Source organism: Gouania willdenowi, chromosome 20 (genome assembly GCF_900634775.1).
Source record: "Gouania willdenowi chromosome 20, fGouWil2.1, whole genome shotgun sequence".
Lineage (NCBI taxonomy): Eukaryota > Metazoa > Chordata > Actinopteri > Blenniiformes > Gobiesocidae > Gouania > Gouania willdenowi.
Genome location: NC_041063.1, coordinates 3,004,865 through 3,031,782, shown reverse-complemented (window position 1 = coordinate 3,031,782; position 26,918 = coordinate 3,004,865). Strand labels below are relative to the sequence as shown.

Below are 26,918 nucleotides of genomic sequence, written 5' to 3'. Positions count from 1 at the left end.
GTTTTTTTTATTTTTTACTGACTTACTGACTGTATTTTTGTATCTTTCTGTTGTTTTTTTGCATTTTTGTATGAATGTTTGTTGTTTTTTTTTTTTTTACACATTTTTATATTTTTTGTAATGTATGTTTTCTGTTGTGTTTTTATATAATTATAGTTTTTTGTTGACATTGTAGTGTGATTCTGTTGGCATTTTGTGTATGTTTTTAATAGATATTTAGTTTTGTGTATTTTGAGTCATTTTTATATTTTGTTGTTTGGTGTATTTTTCTGTAATGTATGATTTTTTTGAGTCATTTTGTTGTGTTTTTGGTTGCCATTATAGAGTGATTCTGGAGTCATTTTGTGTACTTTTTGTATAAATATTGTTTAGTTTTTTGTTTTATTTTACTCATTTAGTATATTTTCCGTATAAATAAATAAATACTGTGTGTTCCCGTGAAATGTTTGAGACGCTGATTACAAAACTCCATAGACATTGTAGCGCCAATCAGAAAAGTAACAAAACTGCGCAAAATTGAACAATTGAAGAATGTTCAAACGAGGAATGGGAACAAATCTTCCCTGAAACCCAAAGGGCAGAGGTCGGTAACTTTTATCATAGCGGAGCCACAAAAATGTGTTAGTTTGATCGGAGGACCACGTTATCAACATTCATGTCATCATTTAGAATAATGAGCAATCTGAGCGTTAACAGAGTTTTTCTTTCATTCTGTGTATGTTTGTTGATGTTATTCTTTGTTGTTCTCATTTTGAGGCATTTTGTGCATTTCTGTAGTCGTTTTGTATATTTTTCCTGTAAAATATAGGCTTTTTGGAGTTATATTGTGTTTTTGTGCTGTCATTTTGGGTTATTTTTTATGTATTTCTGTTGTTGTTTTGCTTGTTTATGTATTTAACTTAATTTTGTATATTTGCTGTTGTTGTTTTGTTGACTTTTTGAGTAGTTTTTTGTGTTTTTATAGTATTTTCTATGTTTTTCTCTTGTGTTGTAGTCACAGATTTCTCTTGTAATCAAAAATAAAAATAAAAAATAGCAAAAAGTACCAAATTACCACTAATATCTACTGTTTGAGGTAAGGATAGATGTCCCAATACTGAATATAATATTTTCCCATCACATTCCGTTTTCTTGTCCATCTAAAACTTTACAATCCCCTAAACAAAAACCCTGGTTTAAGGAGTTTTGTGTTTGAAATGACACACCACATTTCTTTCCCACTTTTTAAAAGTCATATCAACAATACTAGTCATACTGTATGTCGTTAAACAAACACATTGGTGCACGGCTAGGTTTGGTGTGGCTCCTCCTCTAAGTCTACAGGGTGTTTTACTGTACAGTTGAACAGCTGTACACTTACTAAAGTGTGTTTTCTGTTTATCAGTCTCAGAATGTGGGAAACTGATATTGGAGTTATTTAACCCTCAGGTTACCATGGCAACTATCTCTGAAAGCAACCTACTCTTTGGGAGGATAAACAGGAACTACTCATCTTTGTTACATATAATACACAGATTAGTGATAATCCAGAATAATTTAACCTGAAACAGTTTCTCAATGATGGCAAAAAAAAGTCTACAAACTATACACTTAATGGTATAACTGTACTTAACTTGTTAGTTGTTAATAAAAATGAAAAGTTTTCCTCATCCCAATGGTTCAGCTGATCAGAGAGGCATGTAACGTGTCATAGTTAGTTTTTTTTTTTGTGTCGTCAGATTTCTTAGTTAACAAAGAAAAAAAAAATGTGTTGTGTGGGTTTATGTTTTGCAGGTAGAGAGTATTAGTGTGTTGACACAGTGTGTTTGTGCACCGGGAGTTTTTGACAGCAATGAAGGATCGTGTGGCATGCGAGCGAGCGTTGTTTTTTAAATGTATAACTCTTTGAGGGCCAAATGAAGTGAAGTAATGCTAAAGTTTTTTTTTTTTTTTTTTTTTTTTTTTTGTCTTTTTTAAATCTTTGTTACTGCCTTACTTGGTTTAAAGCCAACAGTTATTTGTTATGACAAGGGGTAGGATCATGTAACTTTATACTTCCTCCTACACCTTTTCAAACATCTACAGGCTTCATGTGCAGGTTTTTGTTACCATTCATTCCCACTTTGCTCTGTTTGATTAAAAAAAAATGACTAATATAATTTTCATTGTGGTAAATACACTGTTGTGTTATGTTTGAAACAAATTTAAATAAAATCAAATACATTCGTGAAGGGTCATGATGAATGTAGTTAGTTACTCATGCCTGAAATATATATATATATATATATATATATATATAGACAAGAAATAACATTTTATATATTATACTCGCAGTAATATCGGTACTGTTATGGACACGCCCCCCTCCCCCCAACGCACGCATTCATACACTTATTTTATATTTTTCTATTATTTGATTTATTTGATTGTCTTTGTTTAAATTATTAAGCTCACTGTTTATGTTGGACTGATTATTGGTTACAAAGCGGAGATTGCAGTAAAGCTTTAATCGGGCCGAATAAAGACCTGTGGCGGTCTCAGAACACGACCCGAACCTGTCCAACCAGAATGAAGCCGATGTCTCTTTAAGCTTACATACTTGTGGAAGGTGATTACGATTACATAAGCAGAGGATGCAGACAGGCAGCATCGGGGGCAGCTAAGGGCTGCAGGGGTCCTCAGGTAAAGACGGGAACACCTGAGCAAATTGCCTGTATTAAATAGACAGCACAGCTGGTGTATGTGTTTCTCATTATTCAGGTTAAAAAGAGTTAAAACAATATGTGCACACCTGGGAGTCCCTTTGTGTCCAAGTGTGCAACAATTACTATGACGGTATCGATTAAAGAAGGAAAAAACAACAGAAACGCTGCCAAAAATGGAGCGTAGGGGGTGACATCACTCCGTAGGGGAGCAAAATCACAACATCAGGGGCCCTATGCTCAACAGCACTGGAGAGAACCCTGATGGTAAAGAGTTTTGAGAGAGGACAATTGAGGTTGGTCTAAGAAGAGGGAGGTTCAGAACAATTCAATGGTGAATAATGTGTCCAAAGAGTTCATATATTTAGAGAAAGAGAAACCAAAACTTTGTGAGTCATAATAAAACAATATGGGTTTAATAGTTCAGGATAATGAAACAGTCAATACACGGCAGGACGACATCTGCTTGTTAAACTACAGCATAATAATATTGATCAGATGGTGAGGTTCCACTTATGTGTGAAGAAAATGTAATCTGTAGGAGGAACGGTTTAAAGTGTTAAACAGTCAAATGTCTCATTAAATACCTACAAAAACTAATTACAGTACATAATGAAGATGATTCAGTGTTAAAATTACTGATATCATTTACAGTACATAATACTGTTGTAATAAAGGAACATCCTTCTGCAATAATTGGCACTGGACTTTGAATGCTGGCAGAGAAAAATCAGATTTTTTAAATTTAATTTTACTAATTTATTAATCTTAATTATTCTCAATACAACTCTCACTGTGACACAAAGAATCTGCTCGACTTAAATCATAAAAATAAAAGTTGGATGATGGTCTTCCTGCTACATACAGGGATTGAAGAATTTGAGTTGTCTTAGTGTTCCCTCTAGTGGCCATTCATAGCCACTACATGGCCATCAATAGGACACATGGATTTCAATTAGAATTTTAAATTCAGAAAAAAAACCCATGAAAACCCCAGAACAAACACTCAATTATTTACCCCATCACACACAAAAAAACAAGAACAAGGCTCTCTAGTTAATATCATTAAAAAATAAAAAATTGTAAACTGTCAATTTTTTATAATACACATTCAATATATGTTCGACACAGTCTTGTATATACAGTTTATACATGCACATAAAATATATATACATACACACATACACATCATATATATGTGTACATTACCTTTGCATATTAATATTTTACTATTTGATATACACTAGTACACATATTTCATCAATTTCATTTTAAACAAAATATAGACAATATTTAAATTCATAATATACTGTATCACAGAGACCAACCTTTTGAAAACTGTGAGCTCCTTCAGTGGTTCTGTATAGTCCCAAGCACTTCCAGTTAGAAGAGTGATTCTTAAATACTAAATAGTCACCATTTCACTTTAATTTGAGGGTAAGATAATAAGGACGGATAGCAGCAATAGGACATGTTGAAGTTTCAACAACACTATATTTTTTCTAATTTATGCAATTGTTTTCATTACATTTCATAGAAAATTGTCTTCCTATTTTACTAGCTACTAACATAGGATAATAGTGTAAAAAATATGTATAACGTACCGTAACATTTCTAAAATGTAACAATTGTCATATTTTCCGAAATACCACCTTGCGTTTTTGAAAATATATCTTGTATTTATTATATTATGTTATATATAATATACTACAACCCATACACCAAATCTACAACATCATTTAAAAACATTGTCACAATGTTTCTGTGAAAATAAATGTTTAAAGATGGTTAATTTAAAACTAAAACGTAATCAGCAGTATTTAACTAAGTACCAACTACATCTCTCATATGTATTTATTTATCTTTGTGAGTTTGAATCCTGGAAAATAAATCAGATTTTAAAAAAGCTCTTTAGTGACTAGAGCTCCTGAGGGCCCCTCACATGGTCCATGCGGGCTACCTGGTGCCCATGAGCACCGTGTTGGGAACCCCTGCTCTATCACAATATATACATTTTGTTGTGTTCATTGAGTAAGTATTAATATATTGTATACCATCATATACATATAATATATTTTTGCTGCTTTCCTTTCTTAAACTTACTAATGATAAATGGTTTAAAAAAGCTTTTTAAACCACTTTATGTTGCTGCTTTGTTTTATCCTTTAGGCAGTTCTATCATTTTTAACCCATGCTATTGTTATATTTAACCTTGTTGTGGCAGTTTTGAATGAAATGAGATGGAGTCAAGTTAAAGGGTTGAAGGTCAAATGCTGACACAGGGTTTATTTGGTCAAAGGTTTTTTTTGGGGTGGGGGGGGTCAGACCGGTCTGGGATTCAGAGGTTTCAGTGTGAGGAGCGTCCCATGAATCTGTAGCTGTTCTGTGCTCTCAGGGTTCTTACAGTATATACTGCTGATAGCGCTAAGCATAACAATGACAGAGTCTCTGAGAAAGACCTTGGTAAGTGTTATCAGTATGATAGTATCTGGCCTGCTTAGGGCAGTTTGACCACAACTGTAATCACATATCAAAACTTTGCACTGTTGTTCTGGCATATTGCATCTTGAAATATAGTTTTCATCTTAACTTACATTCTCTTTCTTTCTCTAAGAAATCTTTTGTGCAACCCCTGTATTAGGTAATGTTGACAAACTTTATCAAAGCCATCATGATGTATTAGTTCTGAGACTAGTTTAACCTCTGATGGTTTTTCTTTGCTATGTTTGATCATTTGAAGTGTTTACCTTAAAGGAAACCAGATGGCTCACCCCTTTCTTTGCAAATAAAAGGAACAACACGTGCATGTTTAATTTGAATGCACTCTGTAATCATGGTATGGACTAGCTCAATGAGCTATGATGCATTAACCCTATAGAAAGCTTCTACGTGATGTCCTTTGGTTCTTTGTGTGGTTTGTTTTCTGCTTCCACCAGCCCACACCCTTCCTCTGTGTTTACCATTGAGTCGCAGTGAGAGTAAAAGTGGGCGGAGACACAGAAACGGGAGTTTCAGGTCTGTTCAGGTGAGCTGGGACACCTGGCGGGAGGACGCCTTCCTGTGTGAACGTAGTGTCCACACTGACGGATATCCACTGGATGAGATCTGGTGAGTTCCTGCAGAGATTTGGTCTTTTTTTAGTTTCTTTCCTGTTGTCACAGACGGTTTAAAGGCTTATTGTCAGTCACATTATAGTGTGGGAACGTCTGTCAGTGCTTTAACTGACACGTTGTCTAGTCCTCAATGGGAGTCTCACTGACTGAATCACTCCAGTATTGTGAGATCCGAGAGATTTGGACCTACAGTTAATTTGTGGATGTTCTCAGCAGGGTTGGGGTCAATTATTATTGTGATGGCGTAATTGATAATTCATTACAATTTTGGCGTAATTATAATTGTAATTTTAAAAAGCTTGTAATCATAATTGAATTGTAACTGAGTTAAGATAAGTGACTGTGTAATTGTAGTTACAATTTTACAGAGTAACAATACTAGTAGTGTGACAATATCTCGATACGGCAATATATCACGATATTTTTCTGCACAATCGATTATCGATATGCTCCCGCTAAGTATTGATTTTTTTTCGATTTTATTTTTTTTAAATTTAAATTTATTTATTTTCCCAAAACCTTTTCTGCTTTTTCACTAAAACGTGCAGGTACACTATACTGGCAAGCAGCAGTCACTGTCTTTATATCCAGTGTAACAGGAGGGCTCTCTGCAGACACGTCTCCTCAGACATATTTTATTCATATTATTCCCCACTTGTCACGTCACTGAAGCGATGAATAGATGAAGTGACCAATAAGTGTGACTAATCACGGGTGATTTAAGCCACTATAGTCACTGAAGGTGTGTTTAGTGTGAACACCTTTAGAACAGGCTCATATTCCATAAACACCGGCTTATTTCACCCATTAGGGTGATTAAATCACTCTCTTCTGGGTGGTTACCATGGTAGTTTGTGTAAACTTTGATCCATTGATAATGGCTTTTTATTGCGCGCGTGCACGTAAGTAACCCAAGGTTTACATACTCAGGGTTGATTGACCCACTTCATACCAGCTGTAATGGAATCCGATACCCAGAGTTTCCCATCGAGGGGTATGTTGACCCAGAGTTTATGGATAGACTCAGAGTTTGTTAACCCTCCTTTATGGAATACCCCTCTGGAGTCATTTTGTGTGTATTTGTATCGTTTTTGGTGTAGTTTTGTGCATTTCTGTTGTCATTTTGTGTATTTTTTGTATAAATATTTAGTTTTGTGTTTTTTCAGTCATTTTCATATTTTTGTTGTTTGATGTATTTTTCAATAATATATGTTTTTTGGAGTCACTTTGTGTGTTTTGGAGTCTTTTTGTATATTTTTGTGCATTTCTGTTGTAGTTTGTGTACTTTTTGTATAAATATTCTAAAATCCAAAATTTTAGTCCCTAGTTGGGCTTTTACATTAGATATTATAATCAATGCACTGAAATATAAATGTAAAGATAATAAAAAAAACATCATACACACAATCATCACAACAACGCTATATGAATAAAAGGCAGTCAAATTATAATTGAGAATGTATTTGTAATTGGGAAAAATGCTGGTTATTGTAATCATAATTTAATTGTAATTGGACATGGATAATTGAAAACATAATTGTCATTGAAAAATGTAAATGACATGGTGCTTGTCTCGTCTCCTGGTTGCCTTGGGGGCGGGCCTCGCGGCGTGTGGGTCTGGGGTGGCCTGCTGCGCCGAGGTGGGGGGTGGGCGCGCTGGGGGGTGCTGGCCTCTGCGCCGGGGTTGGGGCGGGGTTGCTTGGCACTTCGGGATGGTGCTCTTTGCTGGGGGGCGGCTCTAGCTGGTCCGGTGGTTGAGGTCGGTATCGGCCGCTTGGTAGGTCTGTCCTGCTATCTGCGAGTTGGCAGGTAGGTGGGTTCTGTGCCTTTGGCGGGGGGGCTGCTGCGCCGCATTGGTTGTGTGCTGTTAGAGTGCCTCGCTCCCGCGGTGGTGGCCGCCTGTCGCCCTTGCGCCGGGGGGGCATTGCCCCATGGCTTGCGCTATCCGGTGGGGGGGCGGAGCCTGGGCTGCTGTTCTTGCACCGCTTGGGGCTGTGCGGTCTTGCTGGGTTGTGGCCTGTTCGTGGGCTGGGGGGGCGCGCCCCACGGGGGTTTGGCCCGGGGGCTCGCCCTTGGGGGTTCCCTGTCCTGCGGTGGTGCCCTTGGGGTCCGGCGGGCCTGGCCGGCTGGCCGGGCCGGTCTTGGCGGGGGTCTTCTGGGGCGGGTGGTGCGGGCCGTGCCCTACCATGCCTGTGGGTGCGGCGCCTGGTGGCCCCGGCTTGGGCAGCGCCCTGCGAGCCGGGCTCTGCGGAGTGACTGGGCCCTTTGGTGGGGGGTGGGGGCTTTCTAGGGCTCATCTCGCGGGCGGCATCAAGGAAAGGCGATCTGGCACGCTCTGGGGTGCCTGGTCGGTGTGCCTGGGGGCCGGCAGGGCAACTTGCAGCATCCCCTTGGTGCCGTTGGCGACTATGGGCGTGGTCGCTGTCCCTGGGCGCGCTGCTCTTGGTGCGCTGCTCTTGGTGCTGCTTCCGTTCCGGGTCCTTCTGGGCTGGGGTCTTATCCCTGCTGGCTCTGGGCCCGCCGGCGAGTGCCCGCTGGCCGCCCGTTCGGCGCGGCTCTGGCCGTCTGCTGGGCTAGGGCCTTGGCTCCGCTGCTGGGGTCTCGGGCGGGGGGCTCTCTGGGCCCTCCCCTCGGGGGTTGGCTGCTTGGGTGTGAGTGGGTGGGGGGGCGGGATGCTGGCGGGGGGCCTTGGGGTTGGGGGTTGGGGTCGGTGGCGGGATGCGCTGGGTGCTCGGCTGCTTGGGGCTTTCTCGGATGTGTGTGTGGGGGGCGGTGACTGCCTCTCAGCCTGGGGTTGCTCGGCCGTGGGGGGGTGGCCTGGGGCTCCCTGGCCCCCACTCTTTCTGCTGGCCTGGCTGCATCTGCGGGCCCGGGGCAGTTCCTGGGTTTGCGGTAGTGGTTTTTTGCACATATACTGGTCTACGATGCACTGGCATGCCTTGGGATGTGGGATAAAACTCATACTGGCCTTAACTTTAGACACGTTAATCCCAAATACCTGTTTTAGGTACTACCACTCACTCATTCCCCCTGTTCACAGCCACCACCATTATAGCTAAGCTTCACACCTGTCACAACACTGGCTTGATTACACAACATAATAAGCACAATATATTCTACAACTTCACATCTCACTCTCACTGTAAAACAATCTATTCTCCCCACCCTTTCTATTTCCTACCTTGAGTCTCTCCTCCCTGCTCCCTTTCCCCTCCCCCTCCCTTTCCACTTAGGTGTAACACTGCTCTCCCTTTTTATATCCTCCCTCTAATAAAAGATTTCTTACCCTTCCTTAGGGAGGGCTGGTGATGGTCACAATTAAGCAATAAAATAAATCAATTTATTTTATTGCAATAACAAAACATGTATTGCTGTCTCATAATGATTGCACTTCTTTTAGTGTTGACCTTTGACAGCATGTTCAGACAAGAGAGAAAAAAAAAAGAAAAATGTAAATGACCCCAACCCTGGTTCTCAGTCACATGGCTTAAAGTATTATTAGTAACATCGTCTCATCCAAGATTCTTCCTCATTTCTTAATTAACCACTTGATTGATCAGGATTAATATCTGATACCTCACAGACTGACATGTCTGTAGTTATTAGCAAATCATTTTGAAATATAGGGATTGTTATTATGAGCATCTGTATACTGTTTATTTTCTAAGAGACATTAATTGTGGAAAAACATGTATTCAAAGTTTAAAGCTATTTCTGGGGTAGACAGTGTGTTTGTTGTGTAACTTTGTTGAAATTAAGAAAAAAAGCTATTTCTTGTTTTACGGTCCAATTTATGATAATTTAAGAGTTTTTGCTTTCGTTGAAAATGTCCATGATTAATGTTGACATTCTCTAATTTGATGATTATGAAAAACTTTAACTGTTTTACAAAAAAGAACTTTTGCTGTAGCAGATTTTTCCTGCAAAGCCTGTGAGAAAAGGCAGAGTCTAGTGTTTACTACTGAGCTGTAAATAGACTTTGTTTCTGTCCTTTATCTGGGGAACGCTGCAATTGTATCTCTGGTGTCTTCTACACCCATGAGGGTTGGGCACATTTTGAGCATGACACGTAAATGAAAAAATCTATCTAAGGTACTATATCAAACTGATATAGTTCAATATAGTAAAAACCTATTTACTATATTTCTTTAAAAATTCAAAATAAAAATCATAATTTGTTCCCCCACCACAAAGTGTTTAAGGGGGATATAGGTTTTAGCTCCGTTCATCTGAGATAAAGGGGACAGCTTTTCTTAGAAACCTTTTCAGATAGGATTTGGTGTGTGGCTTCAGGGTATCAATACCTTGATGGAGTTCGAAAATAAGAATACCGAGTTATTGCCCTTGTTTTGTTTTTTTTAATTCTGTTTGAGGTATCTTAGAAGATGACAGCTTTTCTTATAAATCGTTTAAGATAGGTAATAATTGTATATTCTGATGTGATAATATTTTCTGATCTATACATCTAAGTTCTTAGATTTAGGACATTTAGGAAAAGGTTGTGACTTATAATGACAACCAAAAGTAACGTGCACTCACACACACGTATACGACGCACACGGCTCATTTCATTGGTCGAGGTGCTTCAGCCCCAATAGACCCAACAAAATAAGATTCTGATTCTGCCGACTGTCCTTTCCCTGCATCATCTCATGGAAAAAACAAGAGTGGAATTGGTAAAGGAAAACCTCTCGTTTGAAAAACGCTCATCCCTACACGGCTCATGTTTGCTGTCAAACTTTCTCCATAATTAGAACAGACATTTTAAAGTAAACGGGATTATGACATAATTTTTATAAATTCATACTTAGAAATGTGTTTTTCCACAAAACGTGTTGCGAGCCCATATTAAATGACAGTATTTTCATTATTATTTGCTCTATTGGAATAAATCCAACAGTTTGTGAAAGCTAGAATATTGATATGATGTTTTCAGTTATTTCATCATGTGAGGAAAGCCTATGAAGCAGCCGCCTCACGAAAAATGATATATATATATTTTGGAGTGTTGATCACCCAAAATTCATCTGAAGTCATGATACAGGAGCGTGTAGACATTGATGTTAGATAAAGACATCAGAGCTGAGGATGTTCACGTTTTCACTGGAAGGCATCAGAATGGAGAGGATTAGGAATGAGAACCGGTACATCGTAGGAACAGCTCATGTTGGTCAGAGACTGGGATGGTTTGGTCATGTGTAGGAGAGGTTAAAGGTCCAGTATCATGCTATTTTTCACCTATCACCATTTGTTCTAAGAACCCCAGAAACATAATATTTGAGGTTTATTTTCTCAAACTCGCCTGTTTTCTGGAGTTTTAGCCTCTGAAAAGTCACTGTCTGAGCAATTCTAAAAACGGGCTGATTTGCGGCCTACTTACTCATATTCATGAGTGGGTGTGTCTGTAGAGGCTGACTCCACACAACAGCTGTTCACTTTATTTTGCTATGCACACACTCTTACATTACAGTAAAACACATGGATATTGTGATGTTGAGTCAGACAAACACTGTTTCAGGATATGTGCACCTTGCGGCACACACATCAATGTCCTTACTACAAAACTGCTCCTTGATAGTGATATGCCCCCGGATTATCTGCCATTCACAAACACAGCCAGACCACCTCCTTTCCGCTTACCGCTCTCAGTCGTCCTGTCTTCGCTTAAAAGTTAGAAACCGTCCAGTTCCACAACCGAGTCCGGTGTTAGCGCCGTGAGCCACGACCCCGTAAACATCAGCAGGCTCGCCTCCCGGAAGTCCTTCTCATGCCGGGTTAGCGCCGCTAGCTCGACAATCTTATTGGAGATAGATCTAACATTCTCCATGATGACGGACGGGAGGACAGGCTGATATTTTCTCCTCCTTCCTCGGCACTTTGCCCCCGCGCGACATCCCCATCGTTTCCTTCTCAGTTCACGATCGATGTTGGGTTTCGTAGCATTAGCACAGAGTGCGAACAGCTGATGGATGTAAACAATGGGGCAGTGACTCCCGACACAATCGCAAAGATTGCAGACACAAGCAGCAGAAAACATAGAGCAGTTTGGGCGTCTAGTAGCATAGTGTGCATTTACATATATGACAATAAAGTATAATATAGATTTTATATTAAACCGCTGTGTTTGTTTTAGCTGTAAGATAGTCTGAGAGGGAGGGGCTCACATTCTAGGAGGCGTGTATTATGTCCATGGTAGGAGGAGAGAGGATTGTCAGGAGGAGGAGTTTCCTGTAGGTGACGTCAGGTACCGGGAAGAATCCAACTCGCCCGTTTAAAGCTGACTTTTTACAAAATGTGGAATAACAAGGGAGGGAGGAAACATAACTTTTTCAACTTTGACCCTCTGAATGAGACTAAAGGGAAGTATATCACTGTAGCAAAACCATTATAAAGGATTTTTTTTCATCATACCTCCCCTTTAAAGCTAAGTATAGGGAAATGATGTTGAGGATGGATGGAGAGGAGGAAGAGCAGAGAGTTGTTTGATGGATGCTGTGAGGGAGGACATGCTGGCCTTCCGTCACAGGAGGAAGATGATCCACTGACCCCTGAAAAGGAAAATGCTGACAGATTTTTGTTAGACTGTCCAGGTTTGGACACACCTACTTTAAGACTTGGAATTTGCTGGAGGAAGCCATGAAGAGTTGGACTATAACTCAGATGTTGAATTGGTCTCAGATCTAGAGAATTTGATGGTTGTGTTTTTGCTCTGAGGCCTGGGAAATGTTTAGTTTAACGAGGCCACAACCCTTATGGAATACTGATTTCAAATCCTTACACTTACAGTAAAGGTATTCTCAGTAATCCTGGTGAAATGACCCTTTCATTTTAGTCAATACATTATGTAAGGGTGTCCTGATCTCTGATTTAACCACTCCAATACCAATGGCAGTCTATTCAAACTGGCTCTAGCACTTGGGCTTGTCTAGTATAAGGAGCTGTTCTATAAACTCTAGATATAGGTTAATTATATTCAAAGTTATCCATAGACTGCATTATTCTCAAACTAAACTAGGTAATTTTGTTGAATCAGATTCTTCCTTGTGTGGAACTGCAGAAGGTTAATTATCACAACTGTTCTGTTATTGTAAGTACTATGTGATTTCTGGAGTGACATATTTAAATGGTTTTAAGAACAATATGAAAAGGACATTCAGCCAGACTTCAACTTGGCAATATTTGGCAGGCAGCTCTGACTTGACCTCCCACCAAAAGCAGGCTCTCAATGCAGGCATGGTTGCAGCTAAGACATGGATTACTTAACTGGAAGTCTACAACTCCTCCATGTTTCAAAAGGTTGCTAAGATGTAGCAGATTCATTTTAGCAAACGGAACTGTATTTTATTACGGTGTGGAAACCTTTTCTGACTATGCTTTGTTCTGTCTATATTGTATTAGGTACAAACTCTGCTTTATTTGGCAGAATGACTGAGGATTTTTTTTTTACTCCCACCCATATGTGTGTTTTTTATTAGAAATGAAAACTAACAATAATTTTGACAAAATACATTTATTTGTCAATATTTCCATTTCAACCAACTGTCCATCATTTATCAGCTCTCCTTGTCTGCAACAGAAAGGAGGTCATTAAAAAGATCATCATGTAAAAAACATGAAAACATCAAGTGATTTTTGATTGAATGAATGTCTTATCAGCAGACTCAATGTCTATAGAAATACACTATTACATACAAAAATAATCATAAGAACAGTTCAAATGAACATTAGATTAAACAAGGCATTTGTTTCATTGACTATGTATTTATGCTGATATTACCTACAAGTGCAATTCAGCTACTAGCAGTGTTCATACCACTGGTAGTAGCTGAATAAGAGTTTTAATTAATTTAAGTTGATGTCTAGCACAGACACACACACGTAGGGGTGGGCGATATGGGGAAAAAAAATAACATCACGATTTTTTCTTTGTAAAATCACGATCACAATACAATTTTTTTCATTCAAATCATTTAGACTATTTTAAAGTTATTTACCAATAAAACAAACCCATTCACTAATCATCACCCTAAATAGAAAAAAGGAATAAAAGATCATTTAAGACAAGGGAATTTTCAAATATTTTTTTAAATTGTATGTAAGCAATTTATCAAACTGGTTTCAAGTACAATTAACTTCAAACAAAAGGGCTGACATGTTCTTATAGTCACACAGTCTTTTTACTTTGTTTAACTAAAGTAGTGTAGCATTAGCATTAGCAACACTTGCTACATAACAAGGCAGCATATCAGTCTAGTGAATTCTATTAGTCATTGAGGTAACACACTCATTAATAAAATCCCACTTTAAGCAGTGTTTGAACGCCTCATTTCACACAGTTTAGACAATCATATCCTTTACAAGATAAAATGTTACTGCTTTGGTTACATTAGGCCTGGGTGATATGGACCAATATTCATATCTCTATGTTTTTCCTCAAAATGGCAATAGGTGATATAAACCATTTATTTTTATCAATAGTTTTACAAGAAAAATTATAATGGATCAAAGTCAGTGGAGCCACAAAGACCCTTTTATTAATCACTAGCAGCACAATAACATTTTGTGTCACTTTTGACTTTTTTCTTCATTAAGGCTGAAATGTGATTAAATTATGTAGTGTTGCTTTTTTCAGGGCAGCTCTGAGTTGTTGAAAGTAGTTTTTAAAGTAAATCACATTCAGGACACTGTCTCTTTAAGAATGTGGAAACAGCCCCGTTAGCTTCAGCAGCAGCAGATCTCTGCTGAGGAGAGACAGAGAGTTAGTTAGAGAAGAGAAACACATGTAGTGTTTCCTCAAACATCTCTCAGTGCTTCAACACTCACAACTGATAGAGTTTTACAGACAGACAGACATCTGCACTGAGCCTCTGACAGACACAGTGCACGACTGTGTGTGTCCGTGCACTGGGGGTGGGGGTGTTGTGTATGTACCACAGACATATGACGCAGACACGGCACCACAAAGGTTAAAATGTGAACTGCAGACGGTTCTATGATCTCATGTTTTAATCCTTAACAATCTATTATCGTCAGATCACACACCCTTATACAAACATGAGTGAGAGAGACACACAATATTTGTGTTTTTTTACACGAGTAAACTAACTATAACACACACACTCAGACACTCACACACTCACACACACACACACACGCACACGCACACACGCACACACACACACACAAATTGAGGGACAAATGGCCCGTGGCCCTCACTAATTTCCGACATGGGCATTTATCGTTTCTATCGTGGGATGACATATTCTTACCGGTGAGAATGCACATTCTTTACGCAGACGTACATTTTTTTCAGAAATGATTACTTTTACGATATGCTATGTGATGCTAATGAGATTCTTTTTTTAATGAAAGAAAATAGTTTTAGTACCCCAGCTTTAAGTTTAGACCATAATTCAGCATAAAAAGTAGTAGCAAACCTTTTGTGTTCAAATTGAAAAATGCTTTATTTGGTAGGTAATATTTGAGATAAGATAAATGACATCTTGTTATTTATACTTCTACAATTCTACTTCTTCATTTAGCACAGTGGTTCTCACACTTTTTTGGCTCAAGTGGCCCCTTTGTCTTATTTCTGAATAGAATACAAGTTCCCCCTTTGTCAAGCTACAACATTTTGCGTAAAAAACTATTTAAAAACAACTATAGATCATAATGATGGAATGAAGAAGTGATAACACACATTTTAAAGAATCTCATTTTGTAAATAAGTGGAAACAGCATGTAGTGCAGTCGTTCCAAAGCAAACCTTTTTTGGATCGTGACCACATTTTGATATCAAGAATTTTTGGCGACCCTAAGCATTAGTTTTTGATCATGTCAGATTTTCTGTTTTTGCTCCACTATAGTTGAACTAAATTTATATTTCACCAAGTGAAAGTATAGAAAATTAAATACAGTTGTTTAAGACTGTGTTGTTTGAATTAAAAAAAAAAAAAGAATAATAAAACAATTTTAAAACTTTATTTAAATTTTTCAGAAATTTCAGGCCACCCCATTTAAACTCCAGATGACCCCACATGGGGTCCCGACCCAAAGGTTGAAAAAAACTGATTTAGTGGTTCTTGAATAGATTTATTTCTATGGTTTTTATTATTTTGGGCCATCTCACACCTGGGGTGGGACCAAGACTGACATTTTGTTAATTTTCCACTCTCTCTCTCCCTTAAGTACCCCCTGTAGTACATTGAGAAACTGTGATTTAGCAGACACTTTTATACAAAGCGAGGTACAGCACAAACAAGAATTTAGACTGAGGAAAACTCTGAAGTGCACGAAAGTGCTTCAAGGTTGCTTGGCTGTGGGTGCTGCCAGCTTGTACTACAATTCAACATCTGTATCAGCAATGTCATTCAATTCAACTTTATTTATATAGCGCAAAATATAACATCATCTCAAAGCTCTTATATAACATTAATAGTAAGACAACATTCAACAACACTCAACATTGTGTTCCCTGAACACTTAGCTTAAAAAAACACAAATAAAAAAATGAATATAAGTGTTGCTGACAGAAATCATTTTCCACTTCCTGTAAAGCAGATTATAATCTCTTTAAATCCATTTCTGGCCACAAAAAACATTTTCCACATGAGTCTAAGAGCAAGTGAAGGGACTACACGTGCCCCATTTCTCTGTGGCTGAAACCCTTTCTCACTGCTAATGTTCTTTGTTATTGTATTTGGCTGTTGAAAATTGCCAAATATATTGTTCTCGTAGGATTGAATTGGATCAAAGCTGTACAACCTACCAGTAAAAAGATCGGTAGGGGTCAAAGTTTATAACGTCACCAAAAAAAGAAAAACAAATTGAGATACATGCTCAGACTGGTACCATTGAACAACATTTCCTTTCAATGTGTGACATCGACCTTTGCTCAAGGTCATATTTAGGGTCAAAGCCAGTCTTCTGTTTTTCCTGATTTATATAACTTTATATATATAACAAATCCAGATAGAGGTTGTCATTTTTGCCAATTTTCAATTGCCAAATATTTCTCTTGAGCTCTTCAGGTCTGCTTCCATCGGGGTTTGACGTAGTCATTTAGTTTATGAACATCAGTGTTTCCAGGTATCTCTGTCTCATGGATATTTACGAGAGCAAGTCTGGCACACTTCAGAAAACACAAGCAGTGTCCTGTCAGCGTCATACACCTCGTGTCTGATTAAAAAGGACGTGGCGACATCTTGGCAGAGCTGCAGTGTGGCTTGAGACACATCATTTAAATATGTGTTTTTCCACAGAAGAAACTGTGACGGCACAGAGGACGCTGCCTGTGTGGTGCAGGCATGCTGTGAAATTTGGAATTTCTTCAGTTTCTCGTTAAAACAATATTTCCAGTCCTAAATTTCTTGTGGAAGAACATTCCACACGACTGCAGTCTAATACTCTGAAATTATGCACAGCCCTTTGGGACGGAGGCCCGCGCTGCTCCTGTGTGTAAATGAACATCGGCAACCACACTGCAATTATACCCTTACTATGGTGTCATGTATGGAAGTGTTCATGTGGCTGTAACTCTATCTGTTTCTGTCTGTCTGACTTTGCACTTTGTGGTTGTTACAAGCCAACATGATGTCGAGAAGCTGAAATACAAATTGATTTTACATCCAATCTGTCTTCACAACTAACTGATATTAATACCCAGAGTGCAAGCTCACCAATGGGGCTTGACGTGGAACTGTCTAGTTTTCCATGAAAAGAGCAACATGTTTATTCCATTGAATCCACGAGGCATTGCTTCTTTCAAGGGTTGTCTCCTGTCTTTTTTCCTCTGTCCAAACATCCACCACACGGAGATTTGAAAACCTTGTTTGTTGGCTGAAAGCCTGGATACAGTAAAGGAGAGAATATATGAAAACAAATGGAAACAATCTAGTGCAGTCCTTTTAGCAGCAATTTGGTAAAAATGACTTAAGATTCAAGAATATATATTGAACACAAATACATTTTTAGCAGCACAGGCATCTCCTTTTCTTAGTTTGTGTTTAATCAGTTCAAGAGTTTGTCAAACAATAAATCCTTTTCATTTTAAATCAAAATCTGATATCAGTAAAACCACTCATAAAGAGCTTCCAAAGATTAAACATTCAAGGAATAAAACAACCAAAATGAGAAAAAAACTATTGAGAAAAGTAAATCAGAATGGTGTTTAGAGGCACTATTATGTATTCTAACAAACTAATTACTTACTATTTCTAACAGAGGTGTGCAACTCAGTTCTTTTGACCCTTTGTGACTGCAGACAGGTGATTTAAGCACGGGAAAACATTGATGCTACAGATATTGTACAGTTTCATTAAATGTATGACTTTGGAGGGTCAGATAAATCTAAAAGTGAAGTATTTGGTAAATTTGCACAATGATTATTGTTGGCTTGGGCAGCTTGGTCGTGGTTTGGCCTCTAATATTCACCAACGCACGCACACACATCTGTTGTGGACTCACAGACATGCCTTTAGGCTTTTGGACATAACCTCGGTTCCTGGAAATAGCACTGCCACACTTAGAAGCACACATATACTCCCTTTATTCACTCCTATCTTTATAGTACTCTAGCATTGGGATACTTCTGATTATTTTAATGTTATTACACTGACATGGCAACTTTCACTTCACTACCCAAACGTAGAAACACATAAGTAACAGTACGAACAACACTGCCTCTCCCTCGCCCTTCTTTGTTCTGACCCCCTGATACCTTTTTTTTTTGTTGAGGCAGTGTTGCAGTTGTTAGAGCGGGTTGACTTGTAATCAGAGGGTTGGGGGTTCAATCCAAGGCTATCTCTGTCCATTTCCCCAAGTGTCCTTGAGCACGACTCTTAAAGCTGCAGTATGTGGAATCATGAGATTCCCCACTCTCCCCCCTCCCCTCCTGATCAAAACTTTACCAGTCTTCTTGTGAACGCTTGCGTGCACGCACACACTGTTGAACTCTTTGTGATTGTTTTCTCCATAGAGACTAGTGACACATGTAGGGACTTTATCTTGTGCTACTGGAGAGATTTTTGATGTTTTAGAGACATGAAAGCACATATCGCTCACTGCTGTGAGGACAGTAAGAGGCCCAGAGTCACAGCTGCTCCTCAAACAAGCAGCTGTAGCCGATCCCAGCTGATCATAGCAGACACACTTCACATCCACACTGCAAATAAATTACATCTGTTCGCTCCACCTTAGATAATGTTTCTCTTAGGTTTACAAGCTATTTATCCCGTCTGTTAACACTCTGTCTCTCTGAGTCGGTATGTGCGGCGGGGTGCGCACGGACTGAAAGCGGATCACTCAGAGGTACCTCCCCTTAGTCTGTTCCTCCTGAACACGTTTGTGCTTTTATTTTGTTGCTTTTCCATGTACTGTTTCATCCACTTATTTACAAAATGAAATTCTTTAAAATGTGTGTTATCACTCATTCATTTCGTTATTATGATCTCAAGTGATTTTTTTCTCAGAATTCTGAGCAAAATGTTGTAGTCGGACATAAGGGCGTACTTGGATTCAAAAGTTAGAGAAAGGGGTACTTGAGCCAAAAACGTTTGTGAACCACTGGTGTAGAGCACTTTGAGACGTGTGATATAGAAGTGATATTTACCATTCTAAAGGAAGTGCTGGTGATCAACACAATTACGCAGCATAATCAATTGCCTGTATTTTTGCAAGAAAAAACATGGATACTTGTTGTGAAAAGATTGCAGTTCAACCTCAGATGCAAAATGCAAACATGGGTGGAACATTTTTTAAAAAAGAAAGTAAATGAAAACAGTTTGGAGCCACATCTGTAAAGTATCAAATAAAGACCACATTACACTAGATTTTGGAATAGTTGTCTTAATGCTATCCTCTCTGATGGAGATATCTGTCTGCTTTAATTTAGTCATCTGATCGGCTCCAACTTCACCTGAAACATAAATGGAACCTTGAGATGAAGATATTTCCCTTTTTACAGCTGTTTAGTTTTTAGGTGAGCAAACCACTTTCTGCTATACCTTCACAATTGTTCAGAGCACAAGTTTCAGCACACATACTTCTATTTGTGCATCCCTAGCATTCTTGTCAAAGTTTTAAAGTTCCCATATTTTTCACCCATCTCCATTTGTTCTAAGAACCACAAAAACATAGTATTTGAGGTTTATTTTCCCAAACTCGCCTGTTTTCTAGAGTTTTAGCCTCTGAAAAGTCACTTTCTGATCAACTCTACACAAACAGGCTGATTTATGTCCTACTTATGCATATTCATGAGTGGGCGTGTCCTCCCCGCACAGTGACGTAGCGCCAGAGAACGGTCCACCTTCTTCCCACCCACTTCGTAGCCAAGCTCATGCTGCTTTATAAACACGAGACAGAGCGTGGGGGCGGGGCGTTCACCGGTACATACATAGACTGTAGAAATTACACACATAGCTCTCCATGAAGGACGCAATCACGCCAGAGAGCTTCCTGGAGGCGTGGTTTCTCCAGCTCAGTGCCGCGTCAAGTTCGTCATCAAAGTGGGAGCGCGTCATCAAATTGTAGTGAGGTGTGTGTGCTCACCCTGCAGTAAGAAAGGAGTAAATCACCCTCTAACTAATGATTGAGGGAATCAATGATAAAAACACTTTGGGCATGTGTATGAAACCCTGATAGACCTTTATCATGTTTATAGCACAGAAAAGTAGATTTAGTGTAACATGGGCCCTTTAAGGACACGCTTTCAACAAAGACCATTTGTTGTCCTGACTTCTCACAGGGGTCACATTGATGTTTACTGAATCCTGAGCTGATGCCAGTGGTTCAGGCTGGGATAAATTGTTTCTATTTTGCCTCTTTTGATAAGCTTAGACAGCACATGCTCAAACTGGAAACCTTGTTGCCAATTTATTGCATGCTTATGTCATAGTTTGACATAAACCATACGATTATCGTATTTATGCAATAATTTGGTCTTCTGTACAATATTAAATCTGAACATGTGCAGTTATTAATCATTTATTAATACTTGAAAGAATGTTGCCCTGAAGTCTAGTATTATTTGAAGGAAAAAAGCGACTGTTTTTCATAGTTAATCAATGAGGTAAATGTAATTTTAGTGTCCAGCAGATGTGAATAGAAAATCTAGTTGCAGCATTTATTTTTTAAGATTATTGATATTGTAAAAATGTAAAGATACAAAGAGTTTAGATGCATTTCAATTTTCTCATCAGTTAACGTTATTAAAATGATAATAAAAATGTATGTTTATTCTTTATTCCATTTTGTTGTAGGGCTGAGCGAGTTTGACTAAAAGTTTTGATTTGATTTTTTTCTTTTTTTTTTTTAAATGCACTTAAAAATGACAGCAGACATCAGATATATTGTCAAAAGTGCAACTTTATTGCTGTGATTGTCCTCAGGAGTTAAAATGCATAGAACAATCCCCCCAAAAAAGTAAATATGACCTTAGTCATTCGACAATTTCACGCTTTAACCAGGTTTAAGCAAAAGTGCAACAGCAACTTCACAGTAGCTAAAATTTTATGATTAAGAAATCAGTTAACTGCATATTTTATAACATATAACATTATAATTAATACAATAAGAAACTCTTCCCTTAACATCTCAGCATAGTGCGAAAAAAAAATTGAACATGCCTGTGGCGCACACATAACATACTCAAAGGGTAAACAAATGTAAACAAAGAAGGGGCGGGCTCACATCGGAACGCAAAAAAGTCCGAAAAAACTGTGGTGGGAAAATAATAAATGAATAAAAAAAAGAAAAAAGAATTAAATTAAATTTTCTGGTTTTTTTTTTTTAACTCGAATTTGCAAAATCAAAATCGTTTTTATGTATTAAATCGATTTTTTGCTGAGCCCTATTTTGTTGTGATCATAATTAACCCATAACTACACCTTAAGAGACAAAACCTAAACTAAACATGAGCTACTTATAGACACAATTTCTTACTTAAAGCTGCAGTTTGTAGAATCCTCTCTCCGCTCTGTTTTGAAACCGAAACTTAGCCTCCCTTACCGGTATTTTTGTGAAAGCACTTTGCAACTTTTTTCTCAATAGAGACTAATGACAAGTGTATGGACTTTATTTTCTGTTAGTGGAGAGTTTTCTGGTGTTTCAGAGACTCTGACGTCCTGATTAGCGGCTGCTGTCGTCAGCTCGTCGCCGCCACAAGCACACAGAGGTGGTTTGGTTACAATAGGTGTACCATAAATGTCCCTAAAATATGACACTGTTGAGTCCCCAGTATGATAATTATACACTCCTGATCTGACAATGCTGATGGATGCAAACCATTCCACTACTTTAAGTCACACAGTGCATGACTGAACCTCCTTTCGTCATAAGTATCTGCGTAGCTTTTGCTGTCTATTTTCATCCTGCAATATTATAATATAATGTACAATCATTGCAATATGACTGCCTGCATACATTTTATTGTGAAAGTACATCTCCTGTCACTGCTGCATCTTACTGACTTTGTCAATGCTATTGGTTTACTTTATAGTTTGCCTGATTCAATATTAGAGAATGGCCATGATTCTGAGTTTGATTTCACTTCATATTCAAATGGTAATTTCTTGACATTGAGTGTTGAGTGAATATGTTTTTAATTTTCTTAACATTCATGTATCATGTAAACTACAGTTACATTGGTTAAAGGTATGAAGTCATTTTACTTAAACACAAGCCATTGCTGAAGATGTATAAGGTTAACCATTAGAAAAACTCAGAGCAACAAAGCTTCATCATCACCAGAGCTTTATCTAAATACTAAGTAGGGATGGGCGATATGGACAAAAAAAATTATCCCGATAATTTCTGGTATTTATCACGATAACGATAAACATCACGAAAAATAAAAAAGCATATCCCAACTTAAAGTGTGAACAGGTTCCTTACAAACACAAATAAATGTGAATACATCAACAATAGACACATTAAAAAAGCTACAATAACTGCTGACTCAGAGTTCATGAGCTGATATTTTCTGGAATATATTAGTGCATTTGGATCACTGTTAATGTTATTGTATGTAATTCATTTATTTCCTCACTTGAAATGAAATGATTTTCTAAAAAAACAAAAGTACATGAAAAGCACAAATAACTCCATTAGTGTTTTTACTGTTGCTGAATCTTGTTACATTTATCTTATGAGTTACATAAAGTTATGATTGATAAATAACTGATTTCCTATAATTAAACCAGATCAAACTGATGATTTAATCATTCAGTATATTTATGTGTAATAATCTCAATAGTTACATTAGTCTAATGGGACCAGCTTTGTCTGTGAACACGTGAAATATAATTGAAAATATTACATTTCACAAGTTTGGACGAATGAATAATGACATTATTATTATGTTAATATTTATTTCACACAACGTGTGACATGTTTAGTTTTTATTCTTTCATACAAGTGTTAAATCTGACCATAAACATGTGGTTTTATGACAGTAAGACTAGGTCTGTTCCTTATATGGAGTGGTTAGCATTAGCTCTTAGCCCAGTCTGTTGTGTCGGTGTGTTAGCTTAGCATAGTTAGCTTTAGTTGAGTTTCCAGTTCATAATCGTTGCTACAGGTTCATCTCTGTCCCCGTGTTTGTGGAACTTTGGGTGGATCTGATGGAGGAACTTGGATTAGTTTCCTTTATTGGATGGTTGTCTGGTTTTAACCAAGTAGTGGTTGATGATGTATCATCATAGTAGCTTCAGGTGACGAGCACCACCGCCGCCATGATTGCGTGCGTGTGTGTGAGAGAGCTGGGTGGTGGGAGGGGTGGTGCACACTGCGACAGCGGAGGCTTCGCTGCAGAGCTTCCGTAAACAACGTTCTGCTCCAGAGAAAAATAAGCTGACAACAAACGGACAGTTTTGTCCCGTGGAACAAGTTTTTTTAGGGGCATTCTTGGCTAAATTGAGGAACAAACGGCCCTCGCTAATTTCCCACATGGGAATTTATGGTTTATATTGTGGGATGACAAATTCTTACCGGTGCGAATATTTTTGACGATAAATCATAAACGATAAAATATCGCATATTCCTAATACTAAGGCTGTCAATTGATTAAGAAATCTTTCTTATATCCATTCACAGATAAAATAACAAAACCCATATCTATGTAATAAAGTGCAGGCTCACCTCTTTGAGAATAAATATTTAAAAAAATTAAGCTTAAACTTGTTTAAATGAACTAATGTTCAGGAATATCATTATAATAATTATTTGAACTATTATTCTATGTTGGTATTTTTGTGTTATTGTGTGCTATTTGCATTATTATTCAATGTTACTATTTATTTGATTTCATTTATTTACTTATTGTGCTCTATTCTATTGTTGCTGCAACGTGTAAATTTCCCCTCTGGGGGATCAACAAAGGTCTATTCTATTCTATATACTGTAATATCTACTGACACAAATACAACAGAATGTCACTTACAGGTGTTGAGTAGCTCCCTACTGTAGTGTAGCCTCGTGAGCCCAATAGAAGTGGTCTCAGTTGGTGTTTGGCTCAGAGATGATATGCCATGGAACAAATTCATTCTGTCATAGTTAATTTCAGCTTTGCAAAGTGTACAAATGACTTTTGCTTCCTCCAACGAGCCGTCGGGCAACTTTTTAAAGTGAAACTTTCCACCTAATATTATGTCTCCCATTGACGTGTGGTATTAAGCTGCTTTATGTCTGTCTCTGGTTTTTGCTGCATGGGCTGCACACTCAAACACCTTTGTTTGTTTGTTTGGTCACTCAACATCGTGAGTAAACAGAGCTGTGTTAATTACATTAATGTTTTTTAAGGAAATAAACATTTTAAATTAATCAACTACATTAACACGTTAGATAAATAGATAAACCTGCATCCTGCACAGGTTTTGGTCATTTCATCAATGTCAGTAAGCATTGCAGCGACAGTAACTTCAGGCTGTCAACCTATTCTTCTGTCCACATCTTCTCCAGAGGTCAGAGTAGACCGGGTCATCAGGAGGAAGTGGATCAACAGACATTTTCCTTGCTGGATGGATTTGGACCAAACTATTCCTTAGAGTTGTAACCAGAGCGGGTGTCACAGCGCTTGCTTTAGATGAATGTAAGGTTTTGCAATTGAAAACAATCTTGGTCTTTCATGGTGGCCCAGTAAAATCCGGAGCCAGCACCTGGACTTGCTGTCACTTTCTGTGGAACGAGTGAGGACAGAGATGCCTGATGTTTCAATGAGAGTCTTGGGAGGATTCAGTGGTGCTGAATGGCAGGGTTGACCTTTGCTAATGTTCCACCTCTTGTATGAGTCTAAATGGTGATGAGGTTTGTGCAGAACCATTCAACCCAGTGAACCCTGTGAAGGCCTGTGAGCACAACATGACTCCCTTCTTGTATCTACTTTTGTTTGATGATCTTTTTTTATATCAGACACAAGACGGTCATGATAAAGCAAAGGATAGCTTATTAATTATGGTGTAAATCTTTCACACCTGTCAATCATTCTTCCCCCTCTTCTGTTATTCCTCCATCACACCCCGCTGAGAACGTCCCCTGCCTTTCCCCTGCCTGGAAGGACTGGCATGTTTTTGAAAAGAGAAGAAGAATAACAACTTCCTGCACCACTCTGTTTCCAGTTTTCCACCTAACCATCCATCACCCTGAGCTATTTTCTCTTCAAACACTGATTCTACCTCAGGTTTCACACCCTGGAAGCAGCCACAGACAGGACGTGTTTTTCAGCCACAATAATGTTCTCTCCATGGGAGAGAGTTGGTCGAGATCCAGTTGTGGATTGCATCCTGAATTTAAACAGATGAAGGGTTTGGGTAAACTCCCCTCTCTGCATTAGAACTATAGGTAACTTTATTATTACTTTAGCTCTAAAGAATTAAAACAACATATTTAATGGAGTTTGAAATATTAGGATAATATATAATTAAAGACAGTCAAGACAGCTTCTTGACAACTATATTGCTACAAAACCAAGTTGTTGTTTTCTTGTTTGCTATATTTTCCTTTACAAACTCTTAGAATCCACATTGTGGATGCTTGAAATGGTTCTCTCAATTTTACTTGATAGTTCCTTGAAGCATCCTTGAAATTGTAAGATTTGTACAACCTGATCTGATGATAGGTACCCTGTTTAGAATAGTCTTCTTAGATAAGACTGTATAGACATGATTTTTGTTGTAATAAATTAGGGTTAGGGTTGGCTTCTTTATACATTATGGAAAGTTTCCACTAGATGGTGACAGAACCATTGCAAAAGGTTACAACATGCAGATGAAGAATCATGCCATTAAATCCAAGCAAGACTTTCTTGAGTCCTTCTGTGTACAATGCCCCTGCCCCCACCTCTCACCTTTCCACCACAACATCTGAAATTGTGTGATGTGGAGACTGTTCTTTATGATTCTGCCTGGCCTTGTAAAATATCCCAGGTGTCCTGACTCTGCGACACGCTTCCTGACCTATAGAAAGCTCTGCGAGTGGAAAGACAATGCTTTCCGTAGGTTGGGACAATGTGGTCCATCCTCTTTTGTTACAATAAAAGGTGAATCTCTGACGTCCAGCGGCATGCTGTGTCTTTCTGCTTCGTTTTCCTTTTTTCTGCTTTCAGAAATCTGTCAATCCAATCACTCAGTTTATGACAAAACCATGCCACAGACCTCTCCGTGAAACAGTGAACTTATTTAGCATGGTTCAGCACTCTTGGCATGAGCTGAGTGGCTGTTAGGTTCAGTGCCCCCCCCCCAATTCAGATTGGCCTGCTGGAGAGATTGTGTGATCATTGCCTTCAGGCAATGTGGTTTTCTGTAGGTCCTCTTAACCTTTTTTATTGAAGCATGCTAAGGGTTCAACTGCTATTTCATCCGATTTTTGCGTTTGCACATGCAGAGCTCATACAAACGACGGACAAACCTAGACTACAAATTGGTGCTGGCATGATATTGCAGTAGGTTTTGGCAATCACCTAACAAATCTCCTCTTGGTGGAAAATAAATCCTTCCTTAAGTGCTGCTTGATGACTGCAACACATTTTGTGTATCTCAAACCAGATACCCACTACTCTCATTCTGATAGACTTTCAGTGATATGTTTACCTGCTTTACTAGACATCTTTTTTTGTGTGGATGCTTTTTCCACG

At 38.4% G+C, this 26,918-nt stretch overlaps 1 protein-coding gene across 2 annotated transcripts in view; it reads left to right on the top strand.

The window, feature by feature from the left end:
- The window catches only part of mpp7a (MAGUK p55 scaffold protein 7a), a 235,382-nt gene that overhangs the window by 36,887 nt on the left and 171,577 nt on the right, over positions 1 to 26,918 (top strand). Inside the window, exon 1 of one of the 2 annotated variants that reach the window (XM_028434274.1) lies at positions 5,694 to 5,789. The exons of the other annotated variant lie outside the window; for it this stretch is intronic. The gene's annotated coding sequence lies outside the window, so the exon portion shown is untranslated. Of the gene's footprint in view, positions 1 to 5,693; positions 5,790 to 26,918 lie in introns of those variants that run through there. 2 annotated transcript variants of the gene reach the window in all.